Below are 26,892 nucleotides of genomic sequence, written 5' to 3'. Positions count from 1 at the left end.
TGTGGGTCCTAGGTAGCAAATAGGCACGGGTAGGTGGGGCAAGAGCAGAAGCCCTGAGACCAGGTGGGAGACTATTGCAATGGAGTGGGTGGGAGATAAGGGAGATTTGAACCAGAGTGAAAAGTTGTCATCTTCAGGCTATATTGAAGGTGTCACAGATAGGTTTCAAATATGAGACATGAGGAGAATAGGATCAAGGATGAGTGCCACTTTTTCTGGCCTGGGTGTGTCATGGGATCATTTAGTGAGATGAGGAGAAACACATTTGGGCAAGGGGAGTGGCAGCGGAGTGGGGGGAGGGGGAGCCAAGAGTCAGGAGTTCCACTGTGGGAATGTTAAGTTTGAGATGCCTGTTAGATATCCAAGAAGAGATGTCAAGTAGATGATTGGATATATGAGTCGGGAACTCAGAGGAAAGATCAGAACTGGATGTACTTGGGAGTTGTAAGCATATGGCAGGTATCCAAGACCATAGACCTGGATGAGATCACTACGAAGAAAAAAAAGAGGACCGAGGAACAAAGGAGATTGGGAAAGAGGAACTATTGTGAGAGGATAAAATCAGGAGCCTGTGATACCAGGGAAGCCTGGAGAAGGAAATGTTTCAACAGAGAATAATTGAGAGATCAAATCAAATGATGGGTGGAAAGTTGGCCTGTAAGAACCTCTCAAAATGAAATTATTTGGTGACGTTCATAAAATCCATTTCCGTAGAGTGATATTCACAAAAAACCTGATCATAGTGGATTGAGGAGTGATTGTAAAGGAGAGAGAAGGAGGCAGGTAACATGGACAATTTCAAGATTTTGTCCTGAAGGTGATCAAAGACATCTAGGGTAGCTAGAGATGACTTGAAGTTAAAGAATGTGTTATCATCATTTATTTTTTAACATAGATGACATTAAGGCATGTCTGTCTGCGGATGGAAATAACCCAGCCATGAGGGAGAAAGTGCAAGAAAAGGAGATAATTTGAAGCCAAGATCCTTGTTAAGTTCTAAATAAATGAATGCATGAATGAATGAGGTGAGGAATGTGTTAATTAACTAGGTGGTGGGAATCTTTCATGATGTATATGTATGTCAAATGACTACCATGCACACTTTAAATATATTGCAATGTTATTTGTCATGTATATCACAATAAAGCTGAAAAAATTTTATTAAATCTGATAACTACTCCTTTAAAAAAAAAAAAGCTCTTTATAAAAATAAAGCAGAAACTGAAGGATACTTAATTTACATAAGGAAAACAAGGGAATGAGGAAACCCATCAAATATGTATCCCCTAAACACAATATAGTGATTTTCCTGCTATTTTCAAACTCTTTTGTATCAGGCATAATTGTGAAGATCACCATAATATTAATGATATTTAAAAATATACAGTCTTGGGGAGCCTGAATGGCTGTCGATGAAGCCTCTGACTCTTGATTTCAGCTCAGGTCATGATCTCAGGGTTGTGAGATGAGCCCAGCCTCAGGCTCCACGCTCAGTGGGGAATCTGCTTGAGATTCTCTCTCTCCCTCTCCCTCTGCCCCTCCCCCCCATCTTCCCTCTTAAAAAATACACACACACACACACACACGCAATCTCTAATTAGTATATCTATCGTTGCCATCTCGATTTGCTATCAGTATTTCCCTGTTGGCATGGACTGAAATGCTATGAATTGCTGGCATTCACTAAAATGCTAATGGCAATGATTGAAAAAGTCCATCTTCATACATGACCCTGGAGAGCTGAGAGTCAGAGTATTCTAAAAAATTATATTAATATTTTATATTTTTATTTTATTATTTTATTTTATATTTTAAATTTTAAAATTTTTATTTTTTATTTTATATTTTTTATTTATTTTATTCCATATTTTATTTTATTTTATATTTTATATTTTATTTTATATTTTAAAACAGTTTATTAACATACTAAACATAAATAAATGGCTACTTTCTATTTGATTTATGAACATATAAGCCAAAGAAATGTCCTTGTTAAAATGAGGAAATGAAATGAGAGCACAAAATGAGGGCTTGGCCTCAGACAGAAGGGACATTTATTTCATCATAAGAGGAAGGGAAGCAGAGTACATGGGTACTATTGTAGGTATGATGATAATTTTGGTGGTGGAAAAACAAAATAAAATAAATGAAGGGGTGAAAAACTAGAAAGAATCTCCTTAGGACTTAAGGATTGATTGGATGTTAGGAATGGAGTAGGTTTGGGGCACCTGGGTGGCTCAGTTGGTTAAGCCTCTGCCTTTGGCTCGGTCATGATCCAGGATCCTGGGATTGAGTCTGGCATCGGGATCCCTGCTCAACAGGAAGTCTGCTTCTTCCTCTCCTCTGCCCCTCCCCACTGCTCGTGCTCTCTCTCTCTCAAATAAATAAGTAAAAATATTGAAAAAAAAAAAAAAGGAATGGAATAGGTTTGAAAAGCACTGAAAGGTTTCCAGAATTCTAGATAAATGGGGGGCGGGGAGCAAGTGATAACAACAGCATTGATCTGTTTGTTCATTCATTCACTCATTCAACAGGAGGCAGCATAAACAAGATGGACACCAAAGGAACTTCCAGTTGAGTTTACATACTAGTTCTTGACTCCATTTTCAATGAGACATTACCAGTAAATGTATAACTAAATCTTGTTCTGGGGTCATGAATAAGAATGAAGGCTATTTGTTGTTCCTGAGATGTGTTCTTCAGTTAACGTAGCTAGAAATACTTTTTTTTATTACAAGAATTGCTTTTTATGGTGACTGCATCACAACATTTGAAGATAGTCCACATCTTTCTCCTTAGTTACAGGGTGGGCACATTATTCTTTCCATAGGCTTTTTTTTATACCCTATCCCCTGAACTTTACCCATATTTTTATAACATTCTTTCTTTAGATGTGTTGATATAATCATTCAAGTTACTGCAATATTCTAAATTGAGATACAATAGAGCTTAATGATTAAGAGTATGGACTCTGGAGCCAAATTGCCCAGATTTGAAGAGTGGCTTCATCACAAACAAATTGAGTGACCTTGGGGACATTACTTAGCCTTTTTAGGCCTCAGTTTCCTTATCTATAAAATGGGAATAATAAATAGAACTTAAAAACGTACAAATGAGTGCATGTGCAAGTGGTGAAATCTGAATAAGCACAGTGGGTTATACCAATATCAATTTCTTGGTTTTGATATTGTACTGTAGATGTTTAAGACGTTAACACTGGGGGAATCTGAAAGAAGTGTGGATGGCACTTCTCTATACATTTCTTTGCAAATTTACATGAGTTCATAATTATTTCAAAATAAAACATTAAAAAAATGTAAATAGTAATATTACCTACTGCATAGAGTTTTAGGAGGGTTAAATGATCTAATATGATTATATAAAGTGCTTAGAATAGTGTCTGGTATATATAAAGCATTATATAAATGTCAATCATCATTCAAAGGTGATTTTCATTATGTCTGCTCTGAATCATTTTTAATCATTTATAATTTAACTCCCTGAGGGCAACCATGCTTCTCTTATTTAATAACTCCTGGGAGAACTATGCGTAATATGAATATTACACATGTAATGTATGTAGTATATTTAATATATATGTGATATATATGTATCGTATGTAATATATGTAACCTGTTTCAGGAACTAGTCCAGGATAGCACATGCTTTTCAGTTGTCATGTCTTCTTAGTCTCCTCCTATCTGCAACAGTGCTTTAGTCTGTCCTTGTTTTTCATGATCTTGACCCTTTTGAAGGGTCCTAGTCAGGTATTCTGTAGAATGTTCATACTTTGAAAGTAATCCACTAAGTCCAACTCATACCCAAGGGGCAGGGAATTAAGCTCCACCTCCTGGAGTGGGAGTATTTAAATATATTATTTGCAGTTTCTTATAAGAAAGATTTCTTGCGGGGCACCTGAGTGGCTCAGTCGTTAGGCGTCTGCCTTCAGCTCAGGTCATGGTCCCAGGGTCCTGGGATCGAGCCCCGCATCGGGCTCCCTGCTCGGCGGGAAGCCTGCTTCTCCCTCTCCCACTCCCCCCGCTTGTGTTCCCTCTCTCGCTGTGTCTCTCTCTGTCAAATAAATAAAATCTCCAAAAAAAAAAAAAAAAGATTGCTCGCTTATCCCCAATTTATTTACTTATTCAATCATGTATTTATATCAGTATGGACTTACATATATTTATGTTATTCTTTGAATTATAAACCAATACGACCATTATTAATTTTGTTTCTCAAATTGTTCCAGCTTTGGTCTTTGGGAGTTCTTTTGGGCTAACTCCTGTGTCTTTCTGAAATGCTCCCAACCTTTTTGTTTTTAGCCATTCTTTGAAAGCATGATAAATGGCAATGCACACCAAAATGTGTTATATACAAATTAAGTACATCAGCATTCTAGCATCCTCTAGCACCTTAATTTGGTTGGCAGGTACCTTTATTATGGCATTCTGTGATAAATGCTTCCTGATATCACTGTTTTTAGGTAGTTAAACTTTTGCTTTAGAAAGTGGGGTTCCTTGAAATTTTCCACTACAAAAACAAACAAAAAAAGAACTTGGAAACAACTGATAGAAACTTTTATGTTCCCTATGCTTTTTAACTCCCTACTTGTCGTTCTCCTAAAAAGTGAGAAACCTGTTAAAAGAATCCTTTCATAATTTTGTTTAGCCTATTAAAAATAATAGTACAGTAAACAGATCTGCTTAGAGCGAGGAAGGGCCTCATGATCTTGGTATCTTGTTGCTTTAGAAATTCTGGAGGAGCATTGCCAAGTTCTCTCATATTGCCTTTCTAAATATTTACATGAGGGGTTCTTGCAGAGGCTTTTTTGAGCTGTTAGGCATTCAGGAACACGACTATCCTGGCAGTAAGGCAATTTTCTGGAGAGAAATGCAAAGGTGATGAAGATCTTTGTATTATCTACAAGTTAGTTCAGAAAGCAGCCAGGATGGAAGCAGAGCTAGAAGAGGAACAAATGAGTTTATTTGGAATCTTACAGAGTTAAGTGGATTTGTAATTTTAATATACTTTAAAAAAGCAGTATACTTAAAAAAAAAACAAAACAGTATCAAGTACGTACTTGATACTAGCCATTAGAACAGACACTTTAAACTTTCTTATAACCTTAGAGGTTAAACCTTTACCCAAAGTCATTTTTTTTTTTTTTAAGGATTTTTGCTGCCAAGTAACAGAAACTCCAAAGCAGAAGTGGCATATATAAAAGTGTAAATGTCTGAGGAACACCTGGCTGGCTCAGTCGGTTAAGCGTCTGCCTTTAGCTCAGGTCATGATCTCAGAGGCCTGGGATCGCGTCCCGCATCGGGTGGCAGTCATAAGTGACAAAGATGCGATTTGAACTCAGATACGTCTTGCCCTCGTGTTCTTTCTAAACCAGATTTGTTCATTGGAGAAAAACACAGGAAATGTGTTGGGTTGGAGCCACTTTTAGCATCATCAAGTTGACTGAAAGAAAGGAGCATGCCTGTGACAGAGAATGCAAAGAGGCTGAAGAATTGCACACAGGTTTCACAGCTCCCTTGACATGGGAAAGAGCAATCTTGATAAGTCTTCAGGTTCTGCTGGAAAGGAGGAACAGTAGTTTGAGAACCAACTGTCCATAATTCTGGGCTAGACCTGTGCTGTCCAATACAACAGTGCTCTATGTGGCTACTGAGCACTTGAAATGTGACTGGTTTGAGTTGAGATGTACTGTAAGTTTAAAATACACACATACTTAGTACAAATAAAAAATGACATGTAGCTCAATAATTTGTATAATGATTACATGTTCGGAGTATAACATTTTTGATATATTGAGTTAAATATAATGTTATTAATTTCACGTTGCTTTTTACTTTTTTAATGTAGCTATTAAATTTAAAATCACATATGTGATTCACATTTGTGGATTGCATTATATATCTATTGGAAACCAGTTTATCTAGGAGACAAAGAATTGTCCTACAGAAGTCCTATCATTGGAACAGTTTTTCAAAATGCTTGTAGGATCTGTGAGAACTTACCTCTGAGTGTTCTGAAAAAAATAAATAAATAAATGACCCCAGATTCTTTCTGGGGTCTTTCTCTCATCTTCAATAAAATGTGAATGATATTGACTATCCTCTGGGTAACTTGTATGGATTCACTCGAACACTTGGATTGTACTAAGCCTCTCCAATCCACATGTCTGAGGCATATGGCCATTGTTATTATTAGATGAGGTGATTTATGGAGATTACTTTTTGAAAGCACCTCTGGTTTATTCACATCCATGAGGAGAAATACTTTTAGTTTAGACACAGTAATAACAGCTGGTCAACATAGCCTACTTGAAGAACCTCGTGATTTCTTAAAGATTTCCGAAATTGAGTCCTCAAGCCCATTTGCAAGTTGTGTAGTAACTTAGTAAGTCTTTGGCTGTCTCAGAAGATATGAATTCATTACAGCAATTAGTTGCTCTCTTGTTATACTTTTATCTATCTTTAGCTTCAGGTTTCCCTTAGCAGTGATTGATCTATACTTCCCAGTTGAAAGTTTAGTGTTTTCTCGGTAGAAAAAGGAAGGAGGATTTGAGAAGTTCTGCATTTTTTGGCCCATTAACATTTTATCATATATTGTCAGCAGTGAGTGTATCTGTTCCTTGTTCTTCTGTTCTGGAAATGTTATACAGACATATATAATATCTTCTTACTCTAAATATTATATATATGTAGGTAGACAAAGAGATAGAACCTTTGTGTTCTTAGTCAAATTCATCTCATTCCAGATTTCAAATATTCAATTTGTCCAGTCTACCAACATAATTACCTTTTCTTAACTTCACATTATTTAGCACCCACATTGTTCATTTGAACTATCTGTAAGTTATACTGATATCAAATTAAAATAATACATAATCTATAGCTTTTAAAATGAGCCTTTGAAAAAGGATTTTAAATGGCTTTCTTGTTTAACAAATACTGTCCTTGGTGGCAAAAAATTAAAAAGTGTATTAATGATAAAAGTGAGTAAAAGGAAATAGTGGCAGTGAAAGGAAGAAGTTGTTGCCTACTCGGAGTGGATTAGCTAAAAAAAAAAAAAGTGCCTAAGTGATTGTTTTTTAGGTAACTTAAGATATTTAATTTTTTTAAAGATTTTATTTATTTACGTTATTTGAGAGAGAGAGAACATATCCACATGAGCAGGGGTAGGGGCAGAGGGAGAGGGAGAGAGAGAGAATCAAGCAGACTCCCCCCTGAGCATGGAAGGAGCCCGCGGGGCTCGATCTCACGACCCCAAGACCATGACCTGAACCGAAATCAAGAGTTGGGACACTTAACTGACTGAACCACCCAGATGCCCCAAGATACTTAATTTTTGTAGACCCCTATCATTTGGTTGTCCCCCAAATCTTTTCTTCTGGGAACAGCACCATTTATTATGGGAAACTTGTCTGCCTTGCACTCCAACCTGATGGTTCTGGTGCGAGCAGCCAACTGCAGTACCCAAACCAATGGCCATAAAAATGACCACATGATGCCAATGAGAGTTTTTCTGCAGGACTTTTCTGACTAAATTAAGGGAAGAGAGTCAGTTCTTCTTTGAAGAATGCAAAGGTAAAAGGAATGTGCCTCACCATGTGATAGGTTTAAGAGCATACCACTGATACGCAAAGAGGAGCAGATGCCTGGAATAGACACAGTTCTCAGGGTGCTTGTTATCTGGTGTCATGATTATCTAAGGCACGGGTACATCCCACCCTAATGGCAGTTCAGGTATGTGAACCAATAAATTCCCCTTTGCCTAAGTAAATTTGAGTTGTAGCTCCGTCAGTTGAGGACCAAAAAAGCCCTGGCTAATATATTATACTTTTGGTAGCCAACCGACGAGATGACCCCCAGTGATCTTAAACTCTACGAGTCACGCCCTGTGTAGTATCCTCATGGATTGAGTAGGAATATGATCGATAAAAGTACAGGGGTGTGATGGTGTGTGGCTTCTATAGCTAGGTCAGAGAAAATACTGAGTCGTCTATCTTGGTCTTTTTGATGGCTTGCAAAAGAGGAAGCCAGCTGTCATGTTGTAAGGTCACCCAAATAGTTTCAAGAAGAGGCCTACATGGAGAAGCACTAAGGCCACTGGCCAATAACCAGGGTCAACTTGTCACCATGTGAGTGAGCCACCTTTGGAAGCATATCCTGCAGCCCCAGAAAAGCCTTCAGATGACTGCAACCTCATGAGAGACCTAATTGAAAACCACCTACCAAGTCATACCCAAATCCCAGAGCCACAGAAACTATCAGAGATTTTGTTGTTTCAAGCCACTTGTTTGGGGGTAATTTGTTAGCCTAAGCAAATATGTTATCTATATAAAATCAGATAACTCATACAGCATTGTGGGGATATTGTTAAGAAGAGGGAGAAGCCTAATACAATGATATAGTTCTTTCCCAGAGATATGGTCCCTGACTATGTTGGCAGCCATTGATACCCAGTGTTCCTATCTCCTATCTCCTTTACACAATTACCTGGGTTATATACATTAGCATGAACCATCATAAAAGCTAATATCTCAATATAGAAAAAAATAGCAAATCAACTCATTTGAATTCCATTTCACAATCTGTTAGTTTAAATAAGATTCTATATTGACACTTAAACATATTAAATCTCAGTCGCTGTTACTCATAGAAAAATAAATATTAACTTGTTGTAGATATTTAAACACATTTTCCCACTGCTTAATATAATAAAGGTAAGACTTTCTTTCAGACAAATGAATAATTGAGGACTTCTACTGCTATCATCTAAAGAGGACTCTAATCATTGGATTTTCTCATTGACTTCTCTATTAAAATTCTGGATTTTTAGTTTAATGTAGAATAATTTGCAAATACAATACAAATTTTTGGTTTGGATGTGATTTTTTAAACTTGTTAAATAGCATTAAGTTTTCACTTTTTTCTGCTTTTATTCTCTATGTTTTATAGTTTTAGTCATTATTATATACCTCAAAAAAATAGACTCTAGTTCAACTTCCTGTTCAAATGATAATTCAGCAGATGGTTCATTGGTCTCAACATGAGGCAGAGGTTGAGAGCCAACAGATCTATATTTGTTCGTGACCCCAGCATTAACTGTGGTATGACTCCACACACCTTCCCTGCCTTTACTTTCCTCATTTATCAAATAAGTGCCTCAAACATGTACAATCCTCAAATTCTATAAAATTGGGAAAGTCACCAAATATTGAGACTTCAATTATCCAACTTGTATATTGGCAAGTCAAAAAAACATTAACATTTGTATATGTAAGGCAATAGGTCTTTAGTTACATTTGTGTTCTTGATACCTAGAGTTGCATTTTGTACAATTAATCTTACTGTTGGAAAGATTGTGAAAAGGAAACATTATCAATGAGGTAAAATTAGTGTTTTAAAATGCTGTTAAGAAAAAGTACATAGAAGCCAGGAATGAGTAATAATTATAAAAATGATAATACTTTATATTTGAAAAACACATTATTTTCAAGGAATTATGGTTTAAATTATAACTGAATTACATATTAAATAATATGTGTGAATAATCCAATGGGATAATGTTTCTTTCTTATGTTCTCCCTAATTCCTTGATTGTACAATGCAAAGTTTCTGGAACACTTGATTTTCACAATAGTATAGTTCGGTATCTTTAATACAATTTAAATATTTCTGCAGCAGACACTGTATGTAACTCTCAGCCAACATTTTATTTATGAAGCTGCTGAAAAATCCTTCTTGAAACCAGTAATGAAAGATTAAGTCATGACCAGCAGAGTTTTACAGTTCAGTGTTTGATGTGGACAGGAACGAACGTTTACTTAGTTACAGTGATCCTGGCCCATTACATGCTGTATTTCAGTAGATAGATCCACACATCAAATCTGTGAAGGAGCTAGTGTTATCCCCATAAAGAAAAGCCAAAGAAGGTAGTTAACTTAGCACATTTTTGACATAGCAATAAAGAGGAGGAACTGGGATTTGAACATATATCTCTAAAAATAGCTTTCAAGGGGTGCCTGGGTGGCTCAGTCGGTTAAGCATCTGCCTTCGGCTCAAGTCATGATCCCAGCGTACTGGGATCGAGCCCCACATCGGGCTCTGTGCTCAGCAGGGAGCCTGCTTCTCCCTCTCCCTCTCCCTGCCTGTCTGCCTACTTGTGATCTTTCTCTCTCTCTCTCTCTGTCAAATAAATAAATAAATAAATAAATAAATAAATAAATAAATAAATAAATAAAAAAAAATAGCTTTCAAACTTTTTGCCAAACTATGGAATCTTAAGGCAAGAGCTTCTGTGCATGTGAAAAATATCCAACAGATAAACTGGATGCTCTGGTTAAGCAGCTGGTTTCGCTGCTTCACTTCTCTTCTTGCCTCTGACCTCCCCCAAACCCGGCCCTGTAACACCCCCAATTTGAAAACTGCTGGGTTATGCCATTATGCCTTCTTATTTGACTTTTTCTAAAAGTAACAATCCTCGCTGTACCAAACCACTCTCTACTAACAAAAGTATTTGATAGAGTAACACAGTTACACAAGGTAATTATTTGCCAAGCTTTAGGATATTATTATGCAAGATAGATATGCTGACGTTGATGAGGATAATGGTGAGGATAGCGTTTACTTTATATAAAAACTGTGCATTTGTTGAGTTTCAGAGTTAAATAGTAACATATGTGCAGGCCTGTTAAGGCACCTAGCCAGTTTCATTCCTCTCTCTCCTGAAAAGCATCAGAGTAATTCTTTGTGAGACGTTCCCTAAGGTGTGTGAACCATGTGTTTTTGCCATGTACTCTGCCAATTCGACAGGGACTCACATGACCTAAAGACTAATGGCCTAGGTTGATGCCTGGCACGAAAGGAGTGCCCTTTCTTCTCTCTTATGGAGTTTGAGTGTAAAACATCCAGGGAGGGCCAGCCTGGGTAAATGCAGAAGTGGACAGAAGGAAGACAGGAAACAGACACCATGAGTAAGCAAAGCCATGAGGCAGAGAGAAAGTGAGTGGAGTGTCGTCAGTAGCAGTAGTTGGAAAAATAAGCAGGTAGACAGAAACAGAGACAGGAGAGCTGAATCATGTGCATGGCAAGAAGCCACGAGTTCCTGTGAGGTCACCAAAGGGTAGCTTCTACTCCAAGACTAGAGAGCTATTGCTCAGTTGTTGCTGATGGACTGTAACAAACATCTGGTTTTCCACAAGCCTGCCAGTGAGACCTTTACTTATCTTTCCTATTTCTTATATCATATCCTTTTTAATAAACCTACAGTAATTGAGCCAAGTGATTATGTCTCTGTTCTTTGCACCCCGAAAGAATCCAATTAACAGAATATCGAAAGCTTGCACAGCTCCTGGAACATAACAGGAGCTCCATATATGGTGGCTATTATTATTTTAAAAGCGATCATTCAAGCAAAAGCAAAAACTGCACACTAACACTCAAATCCAAGGGTCACAGTTGGTTTGGATTTGTAGTTTGGTAGCTTTTTTTCCCCTCCTGCTTTAAAGTTTTTTTTTTGTTTTTTTTTTTTTAATTCTATGAGAGGGCCCAAATTGGATAAGTTAAGTGTGGAAATAAAACATATGTTCTAACAATTTGGGAGAGATGGATGAATCTCTTGGGATATGAGGTTTCACAAAATATTTCAAATTATTTTTCAAATATTATCGGCTTGGCAAAACCAAAATGATTTTCTAAAAGAATTTCTCTTTTCAACATTCAAATGGTCTCAAGGGAAATGTAATGTACATATTTCTAACTCATTTTACTTAACTCAGTATTGTTTTATAGGAATTGATTGATTTTTTAAAATTCAGTAAGTTTTTTAACTAAGAGGTATTTTGGACAGTGAAACTGCCTTCTCAAAAAAGAGTTGAATTAGATGTTTTCTTTTTTTTAAGATTTTATTTGAGAGAGAGAGAGAGCACAAGAGGAGGCAGGGTCAGAGGGAGAAGCAGACTCCCACTGAACAGGGAGCCCGATGCGGGACCCGATACTGCGACTCCAGGATCACGACCTGAGCGGAAGGCAGCCACTTGACCAACTGAGCCACCCAGGCGCCCAAATTAGATGTTTTCTTAAAAGGGTCTCAGAGCCTGGACTCAAACCTTACCAGATATTTTTTCTTCCTTTGTACACAGAAAAAAGTAATCTCTGAAAAATCTCCTTTCTTTCAGTTATGAACAAAAAACACAGTAATTGAATTCCAGAAAATTAATAGGCAATAGGAAAGAAACCAAACATATTCCTTTTTAAAAAAAAAATTATTTATTTAAGAGAGAGAGAGTGAGTGGGGGCAGAGGGAGAATCCCAAGTAGACTCCCCGCTGCGCTTGGAGCCCATTGCAGGGTGATCCCAGCACCCTGAGATCATGACCTGAGCCAAAATCAAGAGTCTGCTGCTCAACCGCCTGAGCCACCCAGGCGCCCTGAAACCAAACATATTCTTAATCTAGGTGTTAAAAGGAAAGGAAAAAAGGGAAGAACAGAGAGAGAAGGAAGAAGAGAAGAAAAAAGGCCTACTAAGATGATAAAGGATTATAGGTCTGTGAACTAAATGACGTGTAATCAGCAACCCACATTTTGCTACGGAATGCAGTCAGTCTCAGAACTATCTGGCGAGTTCAGCTGGTTTAAAATTATACTTTAACTCTGTTCCCTTGGTACCCTATTTTTCCCTCATTATAATAGTCATCAAACTTTATTGAAATCACTTCATAATTGACTGCCTTTCCTCCACACTGTGAACTGTGTGAGGATAGAGTCCATTTCTGTTTGTTCCCCATTATTCCCAGAACCCAGCATAACACAGGTGCTCAAACTATTTGTTCAATAAAACATCATAACACAGTATGTCTAAGGGTTAAAAGCACAAGTTCTGGAATCAAATTCAGTGGCATTTTTGACATCTGAAGAGTAGAACAGTATGGGTGGTTGCCCCACTGAGTTGTCATGAGGATTACATGAGGAAATATGCGTATGGCTCCCAGTATGGTACTTGGCATATTGTTAGTGCTCAGAAAATGTTTGCATAAAAATAACCACTAGTATTTCCCATGGCAATGAATCTAAGTATTTTTCTTTGAAAAGAAGTTTTTATAAAAGCCAACTAAAGATAGATTTTTTTAAAACACATATTGTGATTTAGTCATGCACATTTTATCAGCACAGCCTGAAGCATTACTGATGACGCTCTCTTCAAACTTCTTTTTTCTCCATTTGGCTGGTTGGCCATTCTCACCATTAATGAGTCATTTGATCTTACTTATTTCTGGCTGAATTCAGCTGGATGAAGCATTGTAATTCTAGATTCTTCCAGCCTAATAAGTATGTCAATTGTCTAAGAGGATGGCCATGATTTAATGGTTACATAATCAAGAATTCCTAGAGTAAGAGTTTTCTTTTTCCAACACTGGCATGACTCTGACCCTGAACAGAGTGTACTTGGGTCACTCTGGAGATGTGGCCACTGCCCAAGTGTCCCTTGGACAGATGACACGGAGATTGAAAGCCCATCAGCGACTGGCCTGTAAGTCCAGGAATGACATTAGCCTTTAGCTGAACCCAGTCACATGGCTGGAGGACAATAATAAGAGCGAGGATTTATTGAACACCCACCAAGTGTGAGATGTTTTAAAAATATCATTTCTAATTGTTACAACAGACCTGTGAAAGCCACTCTATAGTCCCCATTTTACAGATAAGGAAACTGAGACTCAATTAGGTTAAGTCAGTTGCTCAAAAGTTCACAGATTTAAGGGGCGCCTGGGTGGGTCATTTGGTTAAGCATCCAACTCTTGATTTCAGCTCAGGTCATGATCTCAGGGTCAAGATTCAGCTCCCAGTTGGCTCTGCACTCAGCATGGAAACTGCTAAGGATTCTCTCTCTCCCTCTCTCTCTGCCCCTCCCCCCTCACACGTGCGCTCTCTTTTTCTCTCTCTCTCCCCCTCCCCCCAAAAAGCTGCTGGATTGTACCATCTTCACAATTTTTATGTAAATCTAAAACTGTTATAAAATATAAAGTTAATTTTATTTTTTTAAAGATTGATTTATTTGAGAGAGAGAGAGTGGTGGGGAGGGGCAGAGGGAGAGAAAGAGAGAGAAGCTCAAGCAGACTCCCCATTGAGCATGGAGCCCAACATGACTTGAGCTGAAATCAAGAGAAATCAAGAGCCCAACCCATAACGGACTAAGCCCCCCAGGCACCCCAAAATATAAAGTTTATTTTAAAAATAAAAAAGAAACATTTCCTTTGTAAAGGGAAACCCTCAGAAGAAAAATATCGATTAAAAATATAAATTTCGGGGCACCTGGGTAGCTCAGTCGTTAAGGGTCTGCCTTCGGCTCAGGTCATGATCCCAGGGTCCTGGGATCGAGCCCCGCATCCGGCTCCTTGCTCAGCAGGAAGCCTGCTTCTCCCTCTCCCACTCCCCCTGCTTGTGTTCCCTCTCTCACTGTCTCTCTCTCTCTGTCATATAAATAATAAAAATAGAAATAAAAATCTTTAAAAAAATATATAAATTTCTAAAACATGGATTCTGGGAAAAAAAACCCAAAACACTGGACCTGAGATTAAACCCAGTCCTACCTTGAATTCAGTGCAAAGAGCCTATGTTTTGCTGCCCTCCTAGCACTTGCATATGGGATTTCTAAAATAAAAACCATTATGTGGATGGGGTCTTTTGTTTTACAACTAGGTGAGAATAGGAGTGTTGCCTGTCTTATTCATTATTCTATCTTTGCCATTCAATCCAATGCCTGGCATAAAATAGTGCACAACAAATGTGTATTAAATGAGCAAATAAGTGTCCCCTTCTCTCTGGTGGCCTCTGGGAAATGCAATGAGTAGATACCACTAATTAATCAAACATATGTCATCAGGCATTGTTTTCATTAAGCTCTTCAATCAATAAGCTATACAGGGACTTACTGCATTAGGGGGAGGACTAGCTTTTTGATGGGAACACAATCTAAGGGGTGCTGGGATGCACTCCCAGTCTCCCCGCCATACCTCTTGCACACACATGCTTTGACATGCTTTCCATTCACTAGCCATACTGTCTAACTTGCACCACTTTAAAAATTGCTCCATTAAGGGGTGCCTGGGTGGCTCAGATGGTTAGGTGTCTGCCTTCAGCTCAGGTCATGATCCCAGGGTCCTGGGACTGAGTCCCACGTCGGGCTCCCTGCTCAGCGGGAAGCCTGCTTCTCCCTCTCCCACTCCCCCTGCTTGTGTTCCCTCTCTTGCTGTGTAAATTTAAAAAAAAAATTGCTCCATTAAGTAAATAAATGCTTTTTTAGGGAAGGTGATAAGGAGAAAGTGTCTTACTGCATAGTTACCCTTACTGGGGGAGCAACTCTAGTAAAGGGGATTGTGACCGCTCAAAAGAGCCTGCTGACATCTAGGCAAGTAAGGCCAGGGAGCATGATTCTAGAAGATGGGGTGACGACTGTACACCAGTGGATGACGGGAGGCCTGGACAACAGTGACTGAGTTCTTCACTCAGCAGCTTTCTAGGCAAGACAGCTGAGCCCACTTCTGCCAGATTGCAAAGCCAGGCCTCGGGCTGCTCCGTTATGGAATAGACGCTGACAAACCGTTAACACAGTTCTGCTCTTCTGTTTGGAATTCTGTGACATTAGGAGCCACATCCGACCTGCCCACTTGTGCCCACTGAGCATCTAAGTCAGTAGTGCCTGCACAAAGCGGTGCTCAGAAAAATATCTGTAGTTTGAGTAAGTAAGTCTTGTTTTCTTTTAGGGATTTCCCTTCCTGATCACTTTGGGAAAAAAAATATGGATACAGGTGAAGAAATCCCCAAACTGGCAAGCTATAAAGACTGCAAAGCCTTTATAAGAGCAATTCTTATCCCTAATTCCCTTTGCATTTCACTTCTATTTTTAGAAGCCATGTGTGGTTTTATTATTTTATAAATAACAAACTTATTACTAAAATTTAAAAAGTAATTTAAAACTTCTAATTTCGGGGCACCTGGGTGGCTCAGTTGTTGAGCGTCTGCCTTCGGCTCAGGTCATGATCCCGGAGTCCCGGGATCGAGTCCCGCATCAGGCTCCCTGCTCAGCAGGGGGTCTGCTTCTCCCTCTCCCACTCCCCCTGCTTGTGTTCCTGCTCTCGCTCTCTCTCTCTCTGTCAAATAAATAAAAAATAAAACTTCTAATTTCGCCACCCACTCTTTCTCACCATTAATAGTTCACTGAATAGCCTTCTAAACACATACGTAGATACCTATTTCTTATTAGAGAAACAGGATCATACAATTTTAGAACGTACTATTTCCACTTAATATTGTATTGGGAATAAATGATAAGAAATACACTTCTATGTCACCTTTCTTAGCAGCTATGTGAATTTCCTAAGTGGCTATAGACTATATTCTATGCTAACAATATTTTTGCTAGTACAACTATGCTAAATATCTATCTTTACTTGTTTTTAAACATTGAACTAAGGCTTTACTGAAGGCTAAGGTTAACAGGAGAGAACAACAATACGGAAAGCAGTTCACAACTGGATACGAGAGCTGGTCACTCTCAGAGTCCACAGGCCCAAGGCCCTTCGCAGGGTCCCCTAAGGGCCTGTAGGCCATGTCTTCCCTTAATCATAGCCTGTTGCCCCACTGTAGGGTTTCCTCACCCCGCCTATCTTCTGGTTTATCTTTAGAATAGACCTCTACTTCTTATTTTTTTGGAGGGCCTCATCATCTACTGTCCACCTCCACCTCCATTCTCCTTTTATCTTTATTCCCAATCAGAAAATGTAGTCCCAGCAGGACAGAAAATTTTTTACGAATTCAAGGAGAAAAGCAGCTCAGGGTGACCCACCCAGTTAAAACCAGCTCATCGGCTTCTGCCCTGCTCTTTAAGGCTTATACTCTTAGATGATGAAAAGGAGCTTCCTGGTATCTCTTAAATTACTTGTCTATGTCCTTAGCTACCGCCATATCCCCTCAGCCAGAATCCTGAGTGCATCTCGCATAGGCATAGGCCATGCCACACTGACCCTGTGCCCCTGCTTCCATTCTGCGCGCCTGAGTCACCACCACAAACCTTTCTCTCTCTGCAGGTCCCACCTTACCTGCCAACAGGCCCCACCACAATGTGCTGCTGTTCTTCTGACTTTAGGAATGCCGCAGGCTGTGTCTCCATGGAACACAGAGAAACAATTATTCAGTTCAGCAAATACCCGTGGAACACCAGAAACTGAGCAAGGCTGAGTTGGAACAGGGACAGTGAGTAAAGACATTGAGGGGATAAGAGACATCGAAGCACAGAAAACACATAGGCAAGTAGGTCTGAGAAAGGCAACACAACACTGAACCTCTTAGACTAGAAGCAACATGAGGGCAGGGAGTTTTGTTTTATTTGTTGGTTTTGTTTCATTTGGGTTTTGCACTTCTGTGTTCCCAGTACCCTAGAGAGCGACTGGCACATAGTAGACTTTTGATTCATATTTGTTGGATGAATGCGGACTCTCATGCCGGTAAAAGAGACAAAGACTGCACAGTAATACGTGTTCCTGTCGTGCCATATATAGTAAAGGCAACAAATCCAGCCCAGACGTGATTTAATAATTTGGTCTTCCCAGTTTGCCAAGGCTATATAGGAAGACTGGGAGGGTGCTAAAACAAATAGTTCTATCTCCTGGCCAAATGGTTCTGCTCAAGAAACAAAACATTGAAGAGTCAAACTTTTTATTCTCCGTTAGTTTCTCACTAGTGTGTAGCTGTAACTTTAGTTTTTCTTCATGGCTGGGTGTACCTTTAGTATGCCTATTTCCATGTTATTGCGTATCATTAGAATCCAAATATAAAGTTTTAAAAAAGATTTTATCTATTTATTTGTCAGAGAGAGGGAGAGAGTACAAGCAGGGGGAGCAGTAGAGGGAGAGGGAGAAGCAGACTCCTTGCTGAGCAGGGAGCCCGATGCAGGGCTCGATTCCGGGACCCCGTGATCCTGACCTGAGCTGAAGGCAGACGCTCAACTGACTGAGCCACCCAGGCGTCCCACCAAATATAAATTTCTGTAAATAATTTTAATATAAACTTCCTTCTTATCACTGGAGTAGGCATTGTTCTTTCTGATCAAATCTTAAAGTGAAGTGGAGAAGGAGAAGAGGAAGAACAGCACTGAAGTCCCCGAGGAACAGCAAACCCAGAAGGAGGGAGTCTGTGGATTACTGAGTTACTAGAGGGGACCTAGTTTCTAAAAACTGCGCTAAACACGTAAAGGGAAATTTTCCCATCACAGAACAAAGTAGAAGTTAAAAGTAAAGTTACCAAAGCCTTTCACCACATCATTCTAATCTAAATATGTGAGTGAGACATTTGAGGGTCAGACCCCGTTGCTAGCTGTGCTTTGACTTTATGCTGTCATAAAATAATTTGTGTTCTACCTTGAAAATCCTTTGGCTGAGAACTAAAAGGAAGAAAGTATTCCTTTAGGAAGGGATATTGTCTCCTAAAATGAAAGGAAAGTGCTGTTAAACATTACTTTATGGGTCCTTGTTCCCAAGTAAACACAGAAAAGGATTTTCTAGCAGAAATTTTCAACTACGAGAGTACCTCTGACTCTAAACATATTGTTGGCTTCCACGGATTCCTACAGGAGCAAGGCACAGATGGCTTATTATATTGAGATTCTTGAAGGGCTCTCTGTATGTTGATGATATTAGTTTAATGCACATGAGTGACATAGCCTAATTTGCAAATAATAGACAACAAGAGCATTTAGTGGTAAAAAAAGAATGCCATTTGGGCTATTAACGTTTTCATTATGGATAATGCAGGGTGGTGTGTAAAGTTTGGGGTAAATATGTTTATCTCTGTTAATGGTATGGATGCTTTGCAACAAAGACTTGCTGAATACAAATGGAGGCTGGTGGTGGTCATACATTATGTATAATATTGAAGAGCTAAGGCCACAAAAGCCTGCATTTCCTGGGTAACAAAACATTTAATATAGAAACTACATATATAATTTCACAAGTCAACTCAAGAGGTTAAAACTGATGGATAATAAATTGAAAAAGGGTGGTCTAAAGAATTCATCCTGTTTTATTTTTCCAGTAGACAGGCAAATTATTCATTTCTTTAACTTGTTAATGCTTTAGACTAGAATTATTCTCTAAACAGGGCTGGTGCTGTTTCACAGATCCATAAAATTTTTCTTACTATGCATGTAACATTCATTCCTCTCATTTTTTCAGTTCAAGTAGCAATGCTTCTAATGAAAAATTTTCAAACTAAATGTCTAACAAAATGATTTTGTGTTTCTCTTTCCAAGCACTGAGGAAATCATGCAGGAAAAGCAAAGAAATCATTCTCTTTTGGGGTGAAAGCATTCATATTTGATAAGTGATTTGAAAGTAAAATGAGATTTTATGTAAGCATTTTACATTTTTTATGGACTTATCTTTATTGGTATTCTTTTCAGGAAAGAGTCATTACTAAAAGAAATATGAATATATCAAAAATGTATATGACAAAGTACAGTTATTGATAATTTGTGTTAGAGAAATAAAGAAATCTTGCAAAGTGAATATGAGAAAGAACCTAGTGATAAAAAAACACTTCCAGGGGAGTGGTATTAAAGACAAAAACTAAAAACGTTTTCCTTTATGTGAACATAGTGCTGCTACTTAGAAATACAATCCAAAAGATATAAAGGAGAAACAACAAATTACTTGGAAAAAACAAAACAAAACAGAAAATTCACTAGTAAATCTGTTTTCAGAATGTCATCTATAGCATAATGTGACCCCTCTGAATGGCTGCCAAATCACTGGACTAGAAATGTGGTTATGGGAGCTAAGGCTTAATCTTTGTTGCACATTCTTGCTCCACCCCTGAAATTCTTTTCTACCACATTTAAACCATCAGTTGGCAATTAGTTTAGCATTTCTTATGTACATAGGGGCCCTGGGCTCTAGTGAAATCTCATAAAACTGTTTATAACATACTCCACAGTGGAAAAAAAAGCAAACTGACAAACGACCCCCACCTTTAGCTTTGCACCCTTCTGGCTAGAACTATATATAAAAAGCAGCACAACTATGTTGGTGTAACTGCTGCTGAGAACAGGGCTAGTACATAACCATCTGAGAGAATAACCAAAGCCAGATTGCACTGTTCAGCATTTTGTAGGGAGGCATAGGATTTATACTCAGGGTATAATCTTGGCATATATTAATGCATATTTATTGAAGATCTACTCTGTGCCAGGTACTAAGCTACTCGCTGTGCAAGATGCTAAGATGAATGGAATAGTTATGTCTTCAAGGGGCTTACAATAAGGAAGGGACCTGAAATATTATACAAACAGCTATCATAAAGGTAAGTCTGATATGAAACTTTGTCTGATATATTCATACACACCTTCAAAGAAAAATAGCTTGAAACTATTACTTTTTGTATATGTTGTGCATCCCAAGGCTTTAAAGATTCAATCTGAAACCAACACCCAAATCCAGAAATGGTCTGGAGCATAAACTCTGCCCAAGACAGGACTCCAAAATTGCCGAGTGCCTCACTGGCCCCTTGATTAAGTTCACCTTCCAGAAGTTTGAACGTGAGACAGGCAGAGAGAGTAAGTTTGTTGCTAATGTGGCTGAAGTTGAAGAAGTAGAGATAGATGCTTACTACGTCACTGTGATAGCAGAAAATCAGAATAAGGAGCAAGCAATGATGCGCTCCTGGAGTGGAAGGCAGGGGGATGGCCAGCGGAGCAGAACACGAGAGCTCCTTCTGAGCCTGAGGGGTCCCAAGCACTGCTGTGTCCTGGAATCAGCTTCTGTTCTCCATGGATTTGCCGGTTGGGACGATGGGTCTTTCCTGGGGGCTCTGGGTGTGCCTATTCCTCACACCCTGAGAAGACCCCTCCCAAAACAACAAAACATGGGAAGTTTGAAGGGCTACATGCATAGCAGTAGAATCGTTCTGGAAGTTTTGGCATCAGACATTTGGAAGGTTCACAGATACTGGAATGAGTATTGTTGAACGAGAGAAGCGGGCAAAGTACAATGAGAGGTAAGAGGAGAGGAAATTATCCCTTGCTGAGAGAATCAGAGACCAGCCTTCATAGAGACAGTGTCATTTGAGCAGAGCCTCCAAGTCAGACGGTACCTAGTTGGGAGTGAAGGGGGGGACTGACTGCTCCCCAGCATACTCTCTTAAAAGGGGACTTGTATGAGCGCTGTGAATTGTGCAAGACTGTTGAAGCACAGATCTGTACCTCTGAAACAAATAATGCAATATGTTAAGAAAAAAAAAAAGAAGAAGAAGATAGCAGGAGGGGAAGAATGAAGGGGGGCAAATCGGAGGGGGAGACGAACCGTGAGAGATGATGGACCCTGAGAAACAAACTGAGGGTTCTAGAGGGGAGGGGGGTGGGGGGATGGGTTAGCCTGGTGATGGGTATTAAAGAGGGCACGTTCTGCATGGAGCACTGGGTGTTATGCACAAACAATGAATCATGGAACACTACATCAAAAACTAATGATGTCATGTATGGTGATTAACATAACAATAACAATTTTTTTAAAAAGGGGACTTGTAAGCTGTTTTTCAGGTATTACGTTGTCTCGATAGTTTTTAAAGCTATGATGGAAATAGGGTGGCGAAAACATTACGAAAAGAGCAGTTACAGGGTTGCACTTTTTGAAAGTAGTCACTTCCCCCTAGGTCTTACACCTGGGGCTCTGCCCCTCCCCCTCTCCATTAAGAGAACATGTCTTTGCGAATGCATGAGGGTTAGGGAGGATGCAGACTTGGAAGTCAGAATTACAGGCAGCGGACAAAGTCTTAGTGGTAGGGCAGGAAGGGAAGTAGTTTAGCTTCAAGTCAACACAAAAAGGGAAATATTCGTGGGAAGTGAGGTTGGAAAAGTAGATCCAGATTTCAACTTTATTCTGTAGGTATTTATACTGTAGGCTTGGATGGGAGGCATTTATGATTTCTAAACAAGGCAGCGGCGCAGGGGTGGGTGGGGGGATGTCAGTATTGTGCTTCAGGAGGGTTCATCTGAAAATAGTGTATGAAGTGGATTTGAAGAGTCAGTAGGGGCAAGTTAGGAACCCAGTGCAGAAGGCCAGGTGAGAGGTAACGTGCAATACGGTCAGTGTAAAACTACATATACTTTACAGTGTTACTATTCAGTATTTGTGTTAGTGTCTTGCATTTATACCCATCTTCATTATTTATTTATTACAGCTCTTTATGGTAAGTCAGTCCCACAGCAATACTACACATCTTTCTTTAATTTATAGCAATGGGATTGCATACAAGTTGCAAAATTCCATAACAGCTTGTTTCTTCAACAGCACATAAGGAAAAATAATAACCATTCCACACATTGTTTACTATTTTGGGTAGAGATGTTACTGAAACCTAATCGGTCCCAATCTTTTTTTTTTTTTTTTTTACAAAGTAATGCTTTTTTTTCTTCTCTTCTCAGATGCTTTGAGAATTCTTAGATTTGAGAGAAAACCAAAAGCAATCTACTTTATGATGTTGGTTTTATAGGTTAATGTGTCAGAGCGTAACAATGCACATGTCAGGATTTTAAAACTCACATCTCACCATGTGTAATTACACACATTGCCGTGGCCTGCCTCTGACTATCTGAAAGCAAGCTTGTGATGAATGGTTTTCAAGTGTTCTATTCTAGAAATATTTGAGAAAGATGGCCCAACAGTCTATTGATAATGGCATCAGAGCTTTTCTTTCTTCTTTTGCTTTATTTTGTAGGATTTCTGATTTTCCTTAGGAAAAAGAACCAGACCAATAGATTCTCAATTTTTTCCATCTGAGACACAAATGATTGGAGCTAATCCCAGTCATCATACAATCCCATGGGAACTAGCTGCAAATCCTACTCAAGAAAGCATACGAACATTCACTTCAGTTTGGGAAGCATGTGATAGGGTTAAACCTGAACGTGAATTAAAAATTTTAAAGTCAGGGGCGCCTGGGTGGCTCAGTTGGTTACGTGTCTGCCTTCAACTCAGGTCATGATCCCAGGGCCCTGGGATTGAATCCTGCATTAGGCCCCTTGCTCAGCAGGGGGGCCCGCTTCTCCCTCTGCCTGCTATTCTCCCTGCTTGTGCTTGCTCACTCTCGCTCTCTCTCTCTCTGACAAATAAATAAATTTTAAAGTCCATTCAAGTATGAAAGACTTTAACATTGGTTAGAAATGACTTATGGATATCCTCACCACTAAACACATATCAACACCTTGCTTAGTTGGGAGCCCCTAGCCTTGATGATCCTGTCACCAGCAAGTATCACTTAGGGTCGGTAAAGCACACACACAACACACAGCATACTTCCCCACCATCCACACACGTGTGTATTCCCAGTCTTAACTAAACAAAGACCTTTCCCTTTTTCATTCTTACCTTTGTTTTCTGAACTTTGATTTTTCAAACTCTCTCAACAATTACATACAATTGCACAGAATTTACTCTTTGATTTTAGATACAAGTACATTTATTTTTTTTTTAAAGATTTTATTTATCTATTTTTGCAAGAGAGAGAGAGAGAGTGTGCACGAGCCGTGAGAGTGGCAGGCAGAGGGAGAAGCAGGCTCCCTGCTGAGCAGGGAGCCTGACATGGGGCTCGATCTCAGGACCCTGGGATCATGACCTGAGCTGAAGGCAGACGCTTAACCGACTGCGCCACCCAGGCACCCAATACGAGTACATTTAATAACAACAAATTTTCATTTAAAAAGCTAGATTGGTTATTGAGGGTTTGTTTTGTTTAATTCATTTTCATAAAACTGATTTCAGGCTAATAGGTATCCTAAACCTTAAGGAAAAAACAAGAAATACACAAAATATGTTTGAAGGTAGTTACCTTCTCTCCTATAAAATCATGAGGAGAATTTGCCCTCCGCTCACAATTTATCTATTAACTGAACTCCTTTGGGTAATCCTCCCATTAACTTTTAAAAATACAAGCTGTATCACATTCTGAAACCAGAAAAAAAACAATTGAGTGGAGCATCCATTTGTCCTTATTTATTGATGTAATAGCTTGTTTTCAGCATGATTTTTTGGAAGTACATATTAATTTTATTTTAGTATATTTTCTTGGGTTGGCCACAATCTTATCATTCTGACACATGTCAAAGTTCATTTGAGGATTTCTGTAGTTTTTTATTCAACAAATATTTTTTGAGTGTCTACTATGTGTTCTGGTGATGGGAATTCACCAGGGAAGAGAACAGACACCAATCTTAGCTCACATATAGCTTAGTTTCTAGTTGGGGGAAGACAGACCGTGAACAAATAAATAAGTCAAACATATTGTGTGACAGATGGTGATCTGTGGAGGAAAGCAATGCAGATAAAGGAAAGAGAGTTCTGGAGTGGAAGTTGCAATTTTAAATAAGGTGGTCAGGGACCTCACTGAGATCGAGGCATTTCAGCAAAGAGCTGCAGGGAGCGAGAGAGTGAATCCTGTGGTTAACCTGAGGAGAGGAGCCTTCCAGGTAGGAGGAACGCTAGGTACGGAAGCCCTGAAGTGACTGTGTGCCATTCTGTCCGGGAAACAATAGGAGACTGGTGTGGCATCAAAAGGGGGGAGGAGCAGATGTAATTAAGATCCCTAATCACTTGACTGAATTAAAAGGGAAATTACAAAAGAGTGCCTAAAGGTAGGAGAGCCACAAGAAGCAGACAGTGCAGATGTGCTCTCCTGTGAACCTTGAAGCAAACCGCCCTGCTGTGGAGGGGGTCCCGGCAGGCCTCGCAGAGGGCCTCCCTACCACAACCACGAGAACTGAATTCTGCCAACAACCAGTGAGCTTCGAAGAGGACCCCAGCTCCAGATGAGATCACAGCCCTGGCTAACATCTTCACCGCCTTCTCGAGACACTGGGAAAAGCACCCAGTTATGCTCTGCCGAGACTCTTGACCATGGAAACTGAGATAATAAATGTTTATTATCTTAAAATGCTCCGTCTGTGGTACTTTGTTACGCAGTCACAGACATTCATAAAGCTAGTAGAAAGTGACGGGAACCTTTAAAGACAATAGGAATAGCAGATGCTAAGGGGCTGCCACCACCTCTAGCCAGGCTGAGACAGAGGACAGAAAGAAGAGACGCTCTACTTTCCCCTCAACCCCACAACTGGGGCTGAGATCCAGACCTTGTGGGAGAGGGCAGGTGTGGCTCACTGAAAAGCGGAGAAGTTACTGTGGTGCTGTGCTGGTAGGACTTGCTGAAAATCTGCCTTGAGGAACTTGCTGGAAATCTGCCCTCTAGGATAAGAGTCATCCAACTACAGCCTGCAGCCTGGCCCACCTCCTGTTTTTATACAGTCGAGGAGCTAAGAATGGTTTTTGCATTTTTAAAAGGTTGAAAAAAAAATCAAAAGAATATTTCCTGGTATGTGAAAGTTACATGGAAAAAAAGTCAGTGTCTATAAATAAAGTTTTATTGGAGCACACACAAAAAAAAAGAGGAGGAGGATATACTATTAGGAAATGAGGGGGGTGCTCCGCATGGGTCATTTTGAGGGTTTTGCCTTTGAATGAGATAGGAAGTTATTAGAGGTTTTGAACAAAGGAGTGACAAGGTTTTATTGTGACTGACCTGAGCATCAGTGGATGGGATACGATGAGTTTGAAGTCACTTAATGATGACTTCTGGAGAGCCAAGGTGTTTATGAAGCTGAACTAAGATTTAGTGTCTGAGAAGTTTCATAGTTTTGGTGTTTTGGGTTCTTTTGTTTTGTTATATTTTGATAAAGGAAGGTAGGAAGGAAGGAAGGAAGGAGAAAGAGAGGCAGGGAAGGGGGAGGAAAGAAGAAAGAAGGAAGAGAGAGAAAGATCAAGTATTGTTGAGATAGTGAGAGTAGAAACTTTGATTATAATATTATCCATACTCCTGATGAGCCTGATGCGTTAAAACAATCTGGGGAATATATACAGATGGTCCCCAATTTACCATGATTCAACTTAAATTTTTTTTACTTTACAATGGTGAGAAAGCCATACGCATTCAGTAGAAACCATACTTTGAGTTTTGAATTTGGATCTTTTCCCAGTCTCGTGATATTCGGTATGATCCTCTCTTGTGGTGCTGGTCAGCGGCAGCCACAGCTCCCAGTCAGCCCTGCCATCGTGAGGGTAAATGACCAGTACATTGACAACCATTCTATACCTGTACACCCGTTCTGTTTTTCACCCTCAGTACAGTATTCAACAAATTACATGAGATATTCAGTACTCTGTTATACAGTAGGCTTTGTGTTAAATGATTTTGCCCAAGTGTAGGCTAATGTAAGGGATTCTGAGCATGTTTAAGGTAGGCTAGGCTAAGCTATGATGTTCGGTAGCTTAGTGTATTCAATGCATTTTCGACTTTCGATATTTTCAATTTATGATGGGTTTACTAGGATATAAGCCCATCATAAGTCAAGGAAGATTTGTGGTGTGTTTACAGTCGTAATAAATACACGATAATTCTTTGTTTTTACTCACAGCTTTTCTTCAAGCCAGGACAAGCCCTGCCACTGTGTCAGTTAAACCATCTGCAAAATGCACAAAAATTGTATTTGGAAACATTCCCTTGGCATTCTGTGAAATTCAATTAAGTAATGTCTGTAAAGTACTTCAAGATCCTGAAGAACACAAAACTGACCTAAAAAAAAGAATTTTCAATTATGGCAAGGGAGTACATTATTTGGGGCATCTGTTTTACCTTTATATATTATCTTAGTGCTAATTTCTCCCAAATACTAATATCAATAGATACTGTCTAATAAGGACTCAGAGAGCCTGTTCTGAGACATAAAACAAAAATTTTGGAAAAAAGCTAATTAGTGCACTGGCCTTTATTAAATTAATTAAATTATT

General features: G+C 39.3%; 1 long non-coding RNA gene across 2 annotated transcripts in view; it reads right to left on the bottom strand.

Moving 5' to 3' along the window:
• The window catches only part of LOC145721748 (uncharacterized), a 78,607-nt gene extending 52,040 nt beyond the window's left edge, over positions 1 to 26,567 (bottom strand). For both annotated transcript variants that reach the window (XR_014145611.1, XR_014145612.1), the window contains exon 1: positions 26,518 to 26,567. This is a non-coding gene — a long non-coding RNA (uncharacterized LOC145721748). The remainder of the gene's footprint in view (positions 1 to 26,517) is intronic.
• Positions 26,568 to 26,892: the final 325 nt, after the last annotated feature.

Source organism: Leptonychotes weddellii, chromosome 5 (assembly GCF_054177405.1).
Source record: "Leptonychotes weddellii isolate Sample4059 chromosome 5, ASM5417740v2, whole genome shotgun sequence".
NCBI classification, from domain to species: domain Eukaryota; kingdom Metazoa; phylum Chordata; class Mammalia; order Carnivora; family Phocidae; genus Leptonychotes; species Leptonychotes weddellii.
The sequence above is the reverse complement of the archived record's forward strand: the minus strand, read 5'-3'. Positions and strand labels throughout refer to the sequence as shown.